Source organism: Uranotaenia lowii, chromosome 3, assembly GCF_029784155.1.
Source record: "Uranotaenia lowii strain MFRU-FL chromosome 3, ASM2978415v1, whole genome shotgun sequence".
NCBI classification, from domain to species: Eukaryota; Metazoa; Arthropoda; class Insecta; order Diptera; family Culicidae; genus Uranotaenia; species Uranotaenia lowii.
The window spans coordinates 190128593-190146338 of NC_073693.1; the positions used below are offsets into that span (position 1 = coordinate 190128593).

Below are 17746 nucleotides of genomic sequence, written 5' to 3' on the forward strand. Positions count from 1 at the left end.
TCCATTGACTGTGCCATTGGAACCAATTTTTCGAACAACCGTTTATCGTTACAGATATGCTCGGTTGCACCCGAGTCAATGTACCACCGTATTTTCTTCCGTTCATCCAAACTCGTTTCGCCGTCAGTCAAAAACATCACTCCTTTTGATTGTTCACTTGCGACGTGCGCAAACGATTTGGAGAACCACTTCTTTTCACTGTTGTTCTTCTTCTCAGGACAATTTGCCAACTTGTGCCCTTCCTTTTGGCACCCATAACACTTGAAGACTTTCTTCTTCTTCACTTGCTTCTTAGAAGCTCCCGAAAAAGCTGCGGGTTCACTTTTCCCACCACTCGAAACCGACACTGCACTTCTTCTTTTAATTTCCTCATCGAGGAGCCTGCTCTTCACGAAATCCATCGTAAGATTCTCTTCGGGCTGTGACTCAATTGACGTCACCACTGCATCGTATTCCGAGCCCAACGAAAGTAGCAAACGACACACAACATCAATGTCGTCCATCACACCACCCGCACCGCGGAAGAGCCGAATCACACGATCAAATTGCACGAAATGCTCTTGCAAACTACCGCCGGTATACCGCAGCTCGTTTAGCTGTCGGTTCAAGTGCAGTCGTTTCGCGACACTTTTTCGTTCGAAGATCTTCACTAACGAATCCCACATTTGCTTCGGAGAATTCCGATCATGCAAATGTTCCAATTGATCATCATGGATCCGCGACACAATCATTCGTTTACACGTTTTATCTTTCTTCAGTCTCTCTTTTCGAGCTCTTTCCCGCCGCTGCCTGACGTCATTCGTCAACCCATCTTCGATTTTCAATTCCGGCACATCATCAATATCGGTCTCCACACATTCCACTAGATCGTGCTCATCTAGAAGTGTGAGCATCCGAAACTTCCAGGCCGGGAAGTTGACGCCATCGAACATCACAACGCGGTAACACTCCTCTTTCTCGCGTTCCCCCATTTCGCGATTATTTCACGACACTACGACCGGAATCCACTTAATAAAACCGGTACGCGTCCAGGAATCGTTCCTGGGCCCATAACCTATGGGCGGAATGAGATTTCGGATGTGAAAAAGCCGACTCGCGATTAAACTTTACAGAAACGCGTGTTTATTGTTCGGACTTTTGTACAGGATTGATTTCTGCTACCAACAGGAAATGAGAACTGTCAATTAGGTTGCCAGTACTGTTTTCGGGTTTCCATAGCGAGGGATAAGACGTTTGAAAAATACACTGAACGTAAATTGCACTCCATTACAATACACGCAAAATTATCTCTCGCAATTTCGCAATCTTAATTCTTTTATTTGTGGCACCGACCACGATCAGCCTCCGTCTCAAAGGTTTGTTTATTAAAATGTTTCAACATGTTTTTAAAACTCTTTTCACCACATTTCTTCTGGACCAACTCACTTTGCATTGAATATTCTGGGGCAGCACTTCTACTTGAAATAAAAAATCCTATCAAATAGCAAAATTTGGAGGCTTCTAAAGAATTGGAATGTTTCGAATTGATTGTCTGGAAGTTTCTTGTGTTATTTTGACCACCCAATTAATGCGGATCATTGTTGACCGAAAAATTTCGCGCGTAGGGCTGCGTTTATTATCAAAAATTGAGGTCTAAACGTTTCACGTGCATCTGTCAAGTCAGCTGATTGTACCGATTGCACATATACAAATTCAATTATGAGCATACTATAAAATCTTTCGCCTGTGCAACACTGGCGGAAGATTTTAACCAAGGCGGGTAAAGCTAGGTGTGTTCTTATACCAATGCACGGAATCGTCCATCTTGTGACCCTTGTGACAGGCAATCGTAATCGTAGGCATGGTAGGCGAACAATTCGCTGTCAAAAAGCGCACCGTCTCCACCCCCCACCAATGAGAAACTTTTAGTACCCCTTGCCTACTTTTCCTCAGTATGCACCCACCCTACTGGAGGCACTCTGATTTTAACGACTTTTGCTTGTGAGTATTTGTGGTCCAAGCAGGCCTGAAAACAGTGATGCCAACTGTTTTTCCGAAAAGTCTGGAAGATTTTTGAAAAAATGTCTGGAAAAGTCTGGATGGCTAACTTTATAGGTGACGACCTTTTTTTTTGGTCGCCAGATCGCAATATTGTAGCAGTCTAGGGATCAATACTCATTACTTGAAAATAATAAATGTCTGAGTCTATGTGAACGAAAGACGAAAGCTTGAACAACCGATAGCTTAGACCCATTCAGCTGTCAAAATAACTTCTGTATTCTGCTTCTCAGTAAGTTCAGCTATTGAATTTCAATAGTATTTTTTTTATAAAACGTTGAGCTTATAGAAATTTCTGGATAAATCTGGATAATTTATGAAAAGTCTGGACCAGACAACATGAGGTCTGTATTTCTGGATGACCCATAAAAATCTGGAAGATTCCAGAAAAATCTGGAAGGTTGGCAACGCTGCCTGAAAATAACTTACACGGTAAACAAAGTTACTCTGTTCTGTATAAAAATCCATACAGATTCGAGAAAAGTGTCTCCACTTAGTTTTATGTTTGGGCGCTTTACACAGAGCGTGAGCAAAAAGCTTTTACTCATTCGAAAGCTTTCAGCCAGTTAGTCAATTCTGTATATTTTGACATGGGGATGTCCATGCATTTTGGAAATTTCTCTGCAAAAGTAAAGTTAGGAATTTCTTCGATTAAAAAACTTTTTTTTCAGGAATTAAATGTTTATTTATATCCTCAAAGGCAATAATTTAAACGATTAAAACAGATCCATAGCTTCGGTGCCTTCAAGCTAACGTGTGATACTTGAAGGCTCGCTTATGTTTAACCGTCGGTTGGGATTCCTTGTAGAGTTATCGTCGTCGATCTGTTCCACCTTTTCCTTCGTCCGGCACGATCGTCCGGCATTTGCTTTTGAGCGATCCAGTCATGGGTGTAATATATCTGGAAGAATGATTGAATGACGTTAGAAATTTAAATTCGAAATGAGAAAATAATACATAGCATGAAATACTAAAGTCGATTTAATAATTATAATAAAAATAATAAAATGGAGTTAAAAATAAATGTATTATACTACAGTAAACCCAAAACCTAAATCAGGGTGAATCAATCAGAACTGTTCTAACCGGGGATCAGAAATTGAAAGCCTAGTTAAATATTAAGGTTGAAGTGGTTAAACTGAAAAACCAAAATTCAGATTTCCGACCAAATAGGAATAATCCTTCGAGATAATTTCCCGCAGGGAAATCCCGTAAGGGATTTTTCTTCAGAATCTTTTGCTGTCGAGTACTTTGCTGTCGAGTACTTTGCCGTCGTAATTTCCACCATTTTCCTTTAGAAAATATACTACTTACTGTAGTGACCCTACGCGTATTTAGCACTATCTTTTATTTAATAATATAGGAACAAATTGGAAACGCGACTGTTGCTCACAAAATTGCTTAACTGAATCAAGTTTAATTCTATTACACGCTCTCGCTATCTTTTCCACAACTGAGTAAATTTATACAAGGTCAAAATACATAACCCATTTATTTACTACTCGTCACTCGAATGAATGAATATTTAACTAGATATGACCTCATAAGCCCACGCCAGTATGGTTTCAGAAAGGGATGCAGCACTCTAACTGCAACAACCGAACTTTTGGAGGACGTGTACGATGATCTGGATAACCGTAGATATGCTGGTGCCTTATTTTTGGACCTGAGGAAAGCGTTTGACACCATTGATCATGCCTTGCTGTTACAGAAATTGGAATGGTATGGATTACGTGGACAACCCCTTCGGCTTATCGAAAGCTACTTAACAGCTCGCCAACAATTTGTTTCCCTCAAAGGAGCTTCAAGTAGTAAAAGATTCATATCAACGGGAGTACCGCAGGGAAGCAACTTGGGCCCGCTGTTGTTCTTGATATTCATCAACGATCTCCCCCTGTTGAATCTGCACGGCAAAGTTCGGCTCTTTGCCGACGACACATTAATATCGTACAGCAATTCCAATCCTCTCCGGATAGTGGAATGGATTGGAAACGATCTAGAAATCCTTCAGCATTACTTCGACTGTAATCTTCTCTCGTTAAACTTGTTGAAAACTTCGTACATGCTGTTCAATTCTGGTCGTCGCTCCATACCTCAGCTGCCAATAATCCGCATAGGCAACACTCTAATTGAACGAGTGAACGAGTTTAAATATCTAGGACTACATTTCGATGATACCTTAAGCTGGGCAGCCCATATAGAGCATCTTAAACGAACACTCGCTCCGGTCGTTGGTGCCATATGGAAAATTTCTGCGTTCATTCCAACCCACTGGCTGAAAAATGTATATTTTGCGCTGTTTCACTCGAGACTGCAATATCTGGTGTCACTATGGGGTAAAGCCTGTAAAAGCCGCCTAAGGGAGTTACAGGCCATGCAGAATAGAGCGCTAAAGGCTGTCTTTAGATTGCCGTATTTGTACCCTTCCGAACTGTTATATAGTATGGACGATTCAGTACTTCCCATACGAGGTGCCCAGGAATTTCAAACTCTGGTATATACCCACAAACTCATAACAAGCAGGGATTCCCATCACAACATGCACTTCGAAAGAATGACGTCTCACCGCTCGTCCAGAAATGCAAACCACCTTCGTCTGCTCAGGGTTAGAACAGAATTTGGAAAGAAGAAACCCAGTTACTTCGCAAGTAAACTATACAACAATCTACCAGACACATTAAAGCAATGCCCAACGTCCTCCCGTTTCAAATCACAACTGTTGTCGATCTGCAAGCAAAACATCCATCGTTTCCTCCGCTAGTATCTTCGTGCCACACATGCTAAAAAAAATTTTTATTCTTTTTATTCTCGCCCCTCCACCCAGACCACCGCCGCCCACAAGCCACTCCATCCAGCCGCCACCGCCAATCATCAAAACACCTCATCACCCTCCACCGCCACCACCATAACGCTGCAAACTAATGAATATAACACAACTCTATACTATAAAATTGTGAAATAGCCTATGAGTAGTCCCAACCATTCCTTCAAAGAGCGATCATTTGCTCACTGGAATGGCTTTACATTTTGTGAAAAAAAAAATTGTATTGAAATGAATTGTTAAACTGTTTTGATAGGGTTTTGTGCCTGTTGGAGAAGAGGCTTGGAAGAAGCTTAACTCCACTGGGCTTTCCCTATCCGAGGAAAAAATAAATAAATAATAAAAAAAAATATGTAATACTATATCAACTGAAATGTTACCCAATAAGAGAAACTACAAGTAATCAATGTCATGTAATTATTACTGAATTCGCAAACAATAAAACCGAAATATGTTTATTATTCAATGCCAACCCATTCATTCCCTACACTTACCAATTCTTTAAGAACAAAATACGGCCGCGACGTTTCAACTGCAGTATTTCGTAGAGCACTCCCGTCGGGTAAAAGGTTTGAAGAGAAATAGGCTCTAGGAAATAATTTTAACCGGGCGAGAAGGCATCAAGCTCATCCTTTAATGAAAATAAAAATTTTAGTTAAGCGGTTCGTATTCATTTTAGAAAATCTCGTACCTCCAGTTGCATTCTTTCGACTTTCCGGAACAGCATAAGGAGCGTTAAATAAAGATCAAAACGATGAACCATTTTCCCAACTTCAGCCAGTTTCAAACACGACCGTTGGCTTCTTCCGCAACTGTGTGAAAAATATCCCTGAAATCACTGTAAAGGTCAAACAATGAAGTTGAATCATAAGAATACATACCTTTCGTGATATATTTATGATGATTTCAACGCAAAAATGATGAAAAATTGAAACCATTGTGATAACCGAGAGCGAATTTGGAAAATTTGTTTGCTTTGACATCCCCGCCCAAAGCTTTCCAACAACAGCAAACTTTTTATACAGAGCTGAATAACCGAGTATTAGTTTTCATCTGTATATTGGCTACCCAATATTACCCAAAACTGAATTAAGGGTATACAAATTTTGAACAACAGTCAATTAGTAATTTTGAAGGTGTAATAGCAATACATTTAATGAGTATCTCAATTTTTCCGTGTAGATTTTTCAACGGCCATTTTGTTACCAGACTTTTCAAGAACAGCATCGTGTCGTAAGTAAAAACTTGAATTATTGCTTGTGTAAACGTTATTGATTAACTTCCCGATAGGAAATTTGACAGTTGAAAAATTTCGCCGTTCACATATTTAGTTGGGTGCCGATTTAGTTTGGCTACGAATCACCCTACTAAATCAATGACCCTATTTAGTATGCCGATTAATCGGGCTATGCTTGAATATGAAATAGATGCCATACTAAATCGGCTGATGAGTAGGCTCACACAATTACGCATGATTTGGTAGCACAACCCAACAAACATTTTGGCTGATTAAAAACGCCAATTCTCTGATCGTATGCTGTGTTAAGATGCTGATTGCTGTTTCAGCTTTCTGGCTGAAGAATGAAATACTTCAGCGCTGTTTCAGCGTGTAAGGAAGTTTTATTTCAGCCAATAGAAAGTAGGGGAAAATTGGTTGAAGAATAACTCGTTCAGCCTTTGTCCAACCATTTTTGACATTATTCAAATTTGACAGCCGTCAGCTGTACAAGGGTAGCTTCGAAAGCACCTTTCAGCAATAACAAACTTTCTGTTATTCATGTCATGATAGCGAATGGATAAAAATAATTATCGATTAAAAAGTCTAATGATTCGAAATTTCTCACTTTGCTTGGTAAAATGGCCTAGCCGGGAAATTTATATTTTATTCTCGAAGCAATTTCAATTTCTTCATATGAAATTGAACTTGATTGAGTGATATTTCGGTCGCTTAAGAGCGACACTTTTCTGATCTTTCGCAGAATGCATGGTTGGTTCTGCTTTCTGCGGCATGAGACCAACAAGTCGTAGGTTCAAAGTTCGAGACAAGTTCGAATGAAAAAAAAAACACGGGAGGGGAAAAGTAGCTGGCAAACATCGGACGTACATCGGTCAACATTATTTTTGTTTTTTTTTTCTGTTGATCCGTCAATTGACGTTTCATGTCATCTTTGCTGATTAATTTCTCCATATCTCGATGTTTAAGGGCTGAACAGCAGCTTCTCCCTTAATTTTGGTTGCCTTCTTTCAGCGAGATAGCTGATTTAAAATTAGAACTAAATAATGTTTCAGCGGTTGTTCAGCAAAAAATGTTTGTTGGGAATGAGTTGATCGACGTAATCGGGGGGGATCGGTCGATTTAGTAGGTTTTCGTAGGACTCTATTTAGTTGGCAAATTTTAAGCCTATTTAGTATGGAATGGTCATAACTGAATTAGTTTTTGACATGTGTTGTGTGATGGAGTTCATCGAAGGGAAAGCTTGACCCACGGTTCGTCAGTGCTCATCAGCAGTTCGTTCGAGTGGCGAGCGGGTTTCTATCGGTTCCGTCATGACGACATCAACCTTACCAAGTTCCCGGACGTTTGCCGGGCATGCCTGAAGCCGTAATCGAAGGTGTTCATGATTCCGATGAAGGCATCGCTCACGACGCCCTCACCATGGGCCAGTTTCTGGATGAGGTGCCGGAGGTGAGTTGATGGAATAAATTTTTTTTTTTGGAAAATAGTTTGATTGTTTTCCTCTTATTTCAATAGAAAAACATTCAAAACATTCAACATTCAAAACGGATTTCCACCTTCAGGTGCGAGCTGCTGTTGAGTCTGAAGTTTACGGAAGCCTTGGTAGATCGTTGGAATTTTGCAGTGCTTGGATGGCAAGGTTCTCCACAGGTCAGGTCGTTTCCCGACCGGCTACTGTAGGATGCTAGGTTCAAAGATTCCGGCATTCTCATTGCCGAATGAGCCAGTTTGCAGGTTCGTGCCTCCACCATCAGGCTACCTGCCAAAAATTTACTTCGACAACCACCTACATTTTTACTACAGAAAAATAAAAATACCTTAACTGGACTTGCTCCGAGATACGAAAATGAACCATTTACATAAATCGCCCTATTTAGTCGGATGGTACTTTTGCGGTCAATCAATCCAGCTATTTAGACGGATTGAGTTGGGTGGTAGGAAGAAAAATCAATTTTTGAGGTCAATCAATCCGGCTATTAAGTACGATTGGGTAGGGTGGTAGGAAAAAAATCGATGTTGGCGGTCGATCAATTCAGCTATTTAGTCGGATTGCGTAGGGTGGTAGGGAGAAAAATCAATTTTAACGGTCAATCAATCCGGCTATTTAGTACGATTTGGTAGGGTGGTAGAAAAACAATCGATTTTTGTGGTCAATCAATTCTGCTATTTAGTCGGATTGAGTTGGGTGGTACACAGAAAAATCTATTTTTGCTGTCAATCAATCTGGCTATTTAGTACGATTGGGTAGGGTGGTAGGAAAAACAATCGATTTTTGAGGCCAATCAATTCTGCTATTTAGTCGGATTGAGTCGGGTGGTTAATACTAAATAGCTCGTTTGATACCCCTATTAAATAGCTGAACGTCGAAAATCTCATCAACTTTATCGCCATACTACCCGAATAGCCAAGATCGTGGTATTAATATAACCGAACAATGGTATTCAATTTAACGATAAACTTCATCCTTATTTCTAAATCCTAGTCAACCACTCAAAACTTTGAAATAACAGTGTTATTCTTGTGAATAATATTGTTACAATATTTTTCATGGTAAAAAGAAAATCCGAACGATGATAAACATCAGCCCTTTTCACACATTTATATTTTTTCGTGTAGAGAGAAATTTTCATAAACGCGCGCCATTTTGTCGGATGGTTTTGTCGCGTTTCTTGCAATCGTCCGAGCAAGCTCTGACGTATGGAATTTAAGTGACCGCAATTCCGGTGAGTATATTTATTGTGCGTTTAAGTTTTTGAAATTAATTTGAAAATATTTTTTTCCAGAGGCAGAAGGGAAAACGAAAGACCCGGGATGGACCAGCTGGAGATGTGCCGTAGAAGGAGCCCCTCCTCTCCTCAATACGCCGTGCAAATGGTGAAAGAAAAAAATAGTGGTTAAGTGAGTGTATCATTATAGTGTGTTAATAAAACAATTTGAAAAATAAAAATATTGGAAACAGTACAAATTTTTTTTTTACAATTTTTTGGAAAGAAAGCTTAAAAAAACTAATCCTAACCATGAAATTTCACGGTTACGAGAGCTTTTTACATATTACGAATAAACATTGAAGTTCATCGTGATTCATCGTCCTTTAAACCATAAAAATTCAATGAAAAACGATGAATATTACAGTTTTCGAGAAAGAACTGGAAGCTGTAATAACCATTAACTTCATATTTTTGTGTTCTAAACTGTATGGGGAAAAGTTCATTTTTTCATTGTTAAGTTGCTTAACAACCCCCTTTTTTCATGGTAATTTTGGCCAAAACCATAAATACCATGGTCGAAAACAATGAGTTTGACAGTGAAATCATGGTTCGATGTATCGTGATATTCATGGTGTCAACCATAAAATCCACAGCAGAGTGAAAATGAAATTCATGGTTTTTTCATAATGTTTTTCTATTCGGGTAATCAGGCGATTAAGTCGGTTCCTACACAATCATGCTACTCATCACCAGGGAGATGGCATCCCTATCCTTTGTCATTAAATTTGACAACCATCAAAATTACGGGCCCACGATTTTGTGGGCCCATAACAAACCTGACATTTTGCTGTCAAGGACCCGAACTAAATGTCAAATGCTAGAGAAGTATGGTTGATAGCACACTAACACATCAATCATTCTGATTCCTCATTGGTTGAAATTTTGACTTTTAAGACTTCGTACTGCTTTGAAAGGAAAACACCATAAACGTCTCTCCCGATGGATAGAAAAAAAGAAAAAGATTCTTGTTCGAAAGAAGAACTAGATTGCCACCTCCCTGCTCATCACCCTATTTGATAGGCCTACGAAATCGGCTTACTAATCGGCTGATGCCCAGCAAAAACTCCCATAAGCGACGTTGCAACAATAGGCCGATTAGTATGATCGAAAATCGGCCGACGCACCCTTCGCGAGCCGACTAAGTATAGTGAATAGTAGGGCGTATTTCCTATCGGGTTGAATAATTTGTATTTCAGATACCGAAAAAAACAAGGCTCAAGCGAAGAAAAAGCAGGATGCAGATAATTAAGAGGTTCGGATTATCAGCGGTTGCGAATCGTGTGGAATATTATGTCACGGGTGATTGCGAGACGAAATTAATAAATCAGCGTGATTGTTGTACCAACAGCGGATGCGTAGCTCTAAATTGCAATCTACACACTTAGATTGCAATTATTCCGCTCGGGATAATGATCTTTCGAACCACAGGGAAATTACTCAATTTTCGCGAAATTCGGACGAAACCCCACCTGAATCTCGTGACACTTCATTTCTCCTGAAATTTAGGATGACATCCCTACGAGCGCACAGGAACTTGAACTATTCCAGTGAATTCGGGACAATGTTGCTCTGTATCACGATAGACACATTCCTTTTCAAATTTTCTTCCTCTTTCTAGCCTGTATCAAAAAACAAAAAGATTTTCTGTCTCATTTTCAACAGTGCATAAATTTTTAACCGCCGAACATCTCAACCACTTTTTTTTGCCTTAAATGTTCGTTGTAATTTTCCGGCCGTTGATGTTCGCGCAGATTATTTTATTACTGAAATTTTAGACAAGCACGAGTGGAGAACGGTAAATATTTAGAAAATAAAGATCCATGGAATTCAAATTTAATTCCCATAAGCAAACAGCTCATTCAACACAACAGGTAAATATATCTTACATTTCACATGACAAATTGAATTTTATTTTTGCTCATTTTCAGGCGACAATTCAATGCACAATGCATCTGAAGGTACTTCCCAAAAAAGCCGTAAAGCATTATCAGCAGCATACCAACCAAACCGCAGTAGAGTCCGGAGATGCCAGGTGTAATTGTTCCGCCACCACCACCGCCAATGTTCTGGCAATTAGGCCTAACCGAAGTGCTCCTGTTAAAGGATTCCGTTACTGGTTAACAGTCAGCAACAAGCAACAACAACGTCGACTTCATCGCCGCTGGTATTCTCGCAGGTTTTCTAGGCAGCATCGTTCCGGAAAATCATTCTGCAGGACAAACCACCTTCCGATTCAGTATTAAGGCAAGTGCAGTAATTTTTAAAGTTCACAAGAGCGGTCTGTGTTGTATGGTATAAACAAATCTTGTAAAATAAATGGTTTATTTTAGGAAAAAACAATATTTTTTTGTAACACAAACAATAAAAATAAAAATTTGGAATTCCAATCTAGGGGAAAAAAATTCAGAGCTTTCTGCTAACCTCGGTAGGAAACCGTTTCGAACCCACAGGAAAATTTTCAAAACTTCCCTGCAATTTGCGGGAGGGAACTGTTTCGATGTCACAGGATGTTTTGACAGTTGTTTTCCTGAGCTGTTTTGCTGTCCTGAAATCGTCCTGTAATTTCAGCTGTTGAAAATACAGGACAGAAACGGCCCGACCACAGGAGAAAAAATTAAGTGTGTACCCCCAAAAATCAATGGTGCTGCTTGATCAAGGAAAAGTCGATTTTAAGGCATGCAGATGCTTACAAATAGATACTCTGTAGAAAGGCCAGTCAGTGAAACCAAGTTTGTGATACAATTTAGAATATATTTACCATATTTCACTAATATGTAATAAAAATGGTTTAAACTAAATCTTTTCCACTTTTTTTTTTTATTTGGAACTCCATAAAATGCATGTTTTCAATACCACCTATACATACGCATACTTTTAATGTACACTCACACATAAACACAAATCAAACACACCAATACAATCAAACCCTGACAGATGTCAACGAGAGCTGTCATTCTGAATCGGGAATATCATTTCTACTGTATCGGTTGGGCCATTTTCCACTAGTGTTACATTTAATTCTAGGCTTAGAAATTTCGATACGAGAAAATGAGCAAATACGCAAACAGTTTACTTTTACCCATTTCCTATCAAATAATTGAGAGCGTGCAAACAAAAAACACACCCCTGTCGATGAAAACAAATATCAAAACACTGAGCAAAAACAACCGAAAGAACTCAGAATTCGGAAGGATTGTCAACCAGACATCGGATTGAAAATTGAACCGTTTGAGCGCAAGTTGGCCACAAGAGAGACGCCAGTGAATTTGCATTCGTGGGAGAATTTTAAGTTTTGCGGTTGGCTCGACTGACCGACAGTCGTCACTAGTTCCGGAAAATCGAGAAGCTCGCCAGCGAAAATTTACGGGCTGAAAAAAGAAGTGCCGCGCGAGTCGGAATTAACACGTTTCGCGAGTGGTGTGTTCGCCGCAGCCGCTAGAACTCGGCACGAAAAACAAATTCTAATTGGACGCGGTCCAAGAGATCGGCCAGGCGCGCGAGCGAAGCTTTTCTTCCCCCACGGGAAAAACGTGCGAGTGAAGCATCGAAAGGCACAGGTAAGCAACAGACCAGAATCTGTGATCCGAATCTGCTACAACCGGCACAATTTTAAATTGCAGAAGCGCACGCCTAGGCCAGAAGGAATTGTCGGTAAATTGAGGGCGGAAGACGTCGCAAAAAGGCAAAGGTAAGCGACAATTTAGAAGCCGGGAAATTTTGTACTAAAGCACATTAATTCCAGTTCGCTTGTACACACCTTTCGACCACGGCCAAAAGCGAATCCCACAGGGAGGAAATCTGCGCAAGGCGCTAAGAAAAGGCGAAGGTAATTGCGTGGACACTTTAACCATCTGCTGTATTCTAAAAACGCCACTATTTCAGGTGACACGCACTTCAACCAAAACGTTGGCTAAATTCCCGAAATCAGAGCGGACGCTAGGCACCAAAAAGCGAAAGATTTCGTTGGTCGTGCGTGACCACAGTTGGCCCAGCAAGAAACTCTTGCTTTCGGCATATCAACATCAAAAAAGGGGTCGGAAGTGAGTTAAGGTTAGATTCCTTCAACTAATCTCTTTTCTAACCCCACTTTTCCGTCCCAATAGGACCCCTTTTTTTCTTTTTTGGCCACATCTTTTTGCTACACTTCTACTGCCATACCGCTTTGCCACTTCTGTTTGCCACATCTTTTCTCACCCTTGGTGATATTCGGCTCACCGGATTCGGCGCTTGGTGCTCGCTTCTCCTCGCCAGTAGTGGGAGCGTTTATTGCCAGAAAGCCACCTTGCCGGAAAACCTTGAGCAAGTTTTGCTGCCTCTTACAATTAGGCTCGCGGTGCCCATTGGACACAAGGCGCCGGGAAGCGCCAAGGTTCCTCAAGGGAAAAGGCGCAAGAGGCTTCGAGGGATCGGAGATATAGGAAAACCACGTGCGGAAGCGGAAGACGTTCCCGGTTGCAACCGGGGAAAACCCATTGGTCATCGGATGACATCACAGCAGGAGCATTGTCGCCGGAAAATCGCCGGAATAACCGGATTGTCGTCCAGCAGGAGGATCTGCGCGTTCAGCGGCCCAAGCCGGAACGTGCAGGGTTGCGAGTTGGCAACCAACGAGTTGTGTGGCATGTGTGTGCAGCGACATCTGCGAAGAGTGCACCAAGGTTTCGTTCGTCGACAATCTTCAGCAGGCCATAAGGACATCATCATCAACATGGTTTCGGACAGCCCCCAGATGGGAGGGCACACGGAAAGGTGCATCCATAAAAAGTACCCGAAATTCGGGTCAGCAGTACGCAGCAAGGCCGAAATGTAAGTCGCTCTTTTAAATTCAATCACATTTGAGGGAAATAAAATGGGTTTTCGAATTTAGCAACACATTGATGTTGCCATAATGTTATGTTTGCGTTTATTATTTGTGGCATCAAAGCCATCATTAATCATTCGTCACACTAGAAAACAATGGAACGGCTAGTAGGCGGCTAGTAGGAATCCTACTAATCTTTCTAGTGGTCCTACTAATCTTTTCCGTCAAAGGGCAGAAGCTGTGAACAAATACACATACTTGTATAATAACACTACTCAGGGAAAGAAGAATTCAACATTGGAAAATTCTTCATTAAACATACTGTGAAAAGGGCTGAACCGTGTAGGGAACGAGAGCAACATAGTATGGGGCCACTCCGGAGTCTATCGGAGAACCCGCACGACAATCCGGATTTATCTTGTCCGATCGACAGTCTTTTAGTTGTTCGCAGAGCGGTAAAAGCGCACGTCCGTTCTGGCGCACGACAGACGAACTGACTGGCGAATGGGCGATGGGCGCGCTCGCAGTCCCGGTATACGATTTCTCGTGTGTTAAACAGAGAGAGAAACAGCCTTCACTCCAATTTCACTCCGATTAGCTGTCGTTCTTATGGAAATCTGTGTAAGAGTAAAGAGCAGGCTTTATTCTTTTTAGCAGGCCCAATCCCAGATTTGGAGGGAGAGAGAGGATTGGAGCGAGAAAGATATCATTCATGACAGATCTAACAATGCTGGCAAATAGTGGTGCCAGTTGCATTGTTTGACTCAATCCAATATTTGACATGATTCCTTCTCTCATGTCCCACACATAGGAAGGAAAAATAGGAAGAGAGGAAATACTTTAGTAGAGAGAGAAAGAGAGGGGCAGTTATAGAAGAGAAGAAATGAGTCCAGTTGAGAAATAAAGAGCCAGTCGTATGAATAGCTTTGACAAGGACAGACGGCAGCATAATTCATTTAAAAAAAAAAAAAAAAAAAAAAGATACAAAATGGCTATGCCACGACGGCCGGGACACGACAAACTGTTCTGAATTTTTACGATATGATATTCCGAGGCAAAAAACAGGGTTGCCAGGTGGTTTCGTCAAAAATCAGGACAACTCGAAGTTAAAAATCAGGATTTATCAGGACATCTCTTGATTCATGAAAATTATATAAGGATTTCTGCTTAGATTGCATAAATAAAGGCGCAATACATGTGCCTTGATTTATGCAACAACAATACGCAGCTTGTTGGCTGGCCGGTAGTTCATATCTAAAAACACCATTTAATTATCATCTGAACCGAAAATTACCATCTGTTAAATGGGATTAACTATTTTATAACATATTAATTCGATTTTCTCGTAGTTTAATGGTTTGACTTCAAATTCGATCATATTTACGAGGTTTTTATGAAAATCAGGACAAATCAGGACATTTTAGGGACAAATTTTGAAAAATCAGGACAACTCGAGGGTTTTTGAAAAATCAGGACAGTCTCTCGAAAATCAGGACAAATCCTGATAAATCAGGACACCTGGCACCTCTGCCAGGCAGTGCGTGAATCGACCTATATACACACCTTGGTTTCCATTTTTGACGTTCGAGGTTGTGCTTCTTCTTCAGGAAGAGTGAGAAAACGGACACGCTAGAAACTATTGAACCATTTAAGATTCAAAAATAACCATTTTAGACCTTTTCCCGGGAAATGCCATTTTATGAGTTCTCCATGAGAACTCATAAAATGACTTTTCGGGGAGAAGTTGAAATATGGTTATTTTTTAACCGTATTTTATTTGGCGAAGAAGTTAGAAAATGGTTATTTTTTAATTGAAATTTAAGGAGCATTTTTCGATGAAAATTGCAGCTATGATAGTCAGAAAAAAAAATAAAATTTTGAAATGTTTTGTTTATTGTCGAAAGTATTGTAGTGTATTCCTACAAGTATTTTTATTGCCGTGCAGTCCGGCCAGTATTTTCGCAAACTCGTCGAATGGAAATCTTCCAAATCAAGCAGGGTAATTCGTTTCAACCATGCCGGATTCTTCGGAGCCCTCGGACTAGGCTGTAAACGTGAACATGTCCTTGCCTTGATCGCTCTTATCGAGTCCGGAGCTAAAGCCAAGCGGCAAACCTTTGCCCAACGATTTACGACCCGCTCCGATGCCTACGTGCTCCAAGCTAAGTCGGGGGAGATTTTGGCCATCTGGGATCATCCAAGTTTTTGGTGCTGCTAAGCTATTGACATTCGATGACCATCAGTTCTGGTTCTGGTTCCGGATATGTGAACGACATCTATGTGTTGAGGTCTGTCGTTTGATTCCAATCCGGCAGATCGCTGTCTCGCCAATACTCGTGCCGGAATCCAAATCCGACACTTGATTTTCCGGGCAGCCATGGGGTGAAAATTATCGGGGAAATATTCCAGCAGGAGGTTTGGCTGTTTGGTTGCCAAAGCGGTGTAGTTCGTTACAGAGCTGGAACTTCTTCCGTTTATCCACGGGTAAGAAAAATTTGGTATGATTATCCGGTCCCTGCAAAAATAAAAAAATCACTAATATTAAATAAAATTAATGTTAGAAAATGATAACTTACCGTGCATCAATAATTGCACCAGTTTACGCTTGGAATTAACTGAAATTCTACAGCAAATAATTATTCTCTTCAAGAACGATCCCTCGAACGATTACGAAAATGCACCATGTTTTTTCTCTTTTACGATTGAGGTTAAATTTTCATCCTTTTTTCGGTTAATACCCGAAAACTAGGAATATGGTTAAAATTGTACCTTAAAATATTGATGAAAAATAACCATATTGGCAGTTCTGCAGGAAAACCCAGAAAATGGTTATTTTTCATTCGAAAATGGTTAAATGAAAACGAGCGTGGAGAAAACACTTTGTGTTTTTTTTAATTTTTTTCTCAGGGATAAATTGAGAAAAAAAATCCCAGGTAAAACGTTTAATTACACATTATAACTAAATCTAATTATAATTCTCTTCTATCTACAGTCATTCAGCAAATCTTAACAAGATCCACATAAATGTAGTAAAAATGATTCCCCAAGGAATAAGCATATTTTTGTCCGTTTTAACTATTGGCGCTACGCTTGCTTTTGCAGCTTATACTTATTTAAACGAAAACAATGCAAATTCGCACCGAACCACCAGCACAAGAACAAGCCGGAATATTCCCGAAGTAATCCCCGAAACATATTCCAGAAACACTCGCTCTCAAGAGAATACGAATCAAGAGAAGACGAATAGCAGGTGAGTGCATTATTCCATAAATCCATGCATCAATCTATAAACGATCGCTAATAACAATCTGGAGGGATGAATGGCATAAAGATAATAAAATCCTAAGACAATAAATTTAAAAAAGCTACTAACACTAGCGATGATCATCCAAAGGAAAAAAATCAGTAGATAGATAAAACGTTCAACGTTTTCAATAACACCTTTGAAACGATCTCTTAAAAAACTCACTTTTTTTTTAAATTCCTTCATTTGAAACGACTCATACATTTCGGTATCAAATTTTGAATACGGCGAATGCGCCAAGACCTTTGTTTTGAGAAAAACGCATTCCAAGTTTCAGAAAATAAAATCAATTTCCTATTTAGCTGCGTACAATCATTTTCCTAAAGAAGTCGCTAAAATGCTTTCAAATTGGTTTAATTTCAACACCCGATCGATAAATATAGCTTTTCCGTACTAATTACCACAAAAAATTAATAAATATAACTGTGGGCCCTTTTACCACAGACTGGTGCTCTCATTTTGTTCATTCGCCAAATTGGAGTGCCCTTTTGAATTGCAGAATGACTATTCGCCTTTTGGATCACTCATTAAAGAAGCAATATTCAAGCAAATTTCGGCTTGAAAGCGGGTCCAAATGATCACGTTAACATATTAGCACATTCAACGATCTTATAAATACTGATTTGTGCATCTCCTCGTCCTGGATTTTTTTTTTCGAAAACTCAAATGCCCTTTTTCCATCTCGAGATAACTATTGGCCCTTTTGTTCGCGACGAAATTTCGAGGGGAAATGGGCGAATGAACTGTGGGATTACACACTCATAAAAAAAGCTATTCG

General features: G+C 40.1%; 1 long non-coding RNA gene across 1 annotated transcript; it reads left to right on the top strand.

The window, feature by feature from the left end:
- The first annotated feature begins 6065 nt into the window (after nucleotides 1–6065).
- On the top strand, nucleotides 6066–11301 carry LOC129754823 (uncharacterized). The gene is made up of 3 exons (XR_008739108.1): nucleotides 6066–6091; nucleotides 10060–10734; nucleotides 10792–11301. It is a non-coding gene; the product is annotated as an uncharacterized LOC129754823 (long non-coding RNA).
- Nucleotides 11302–17746: the final 6445 nt, after the last annotated feature.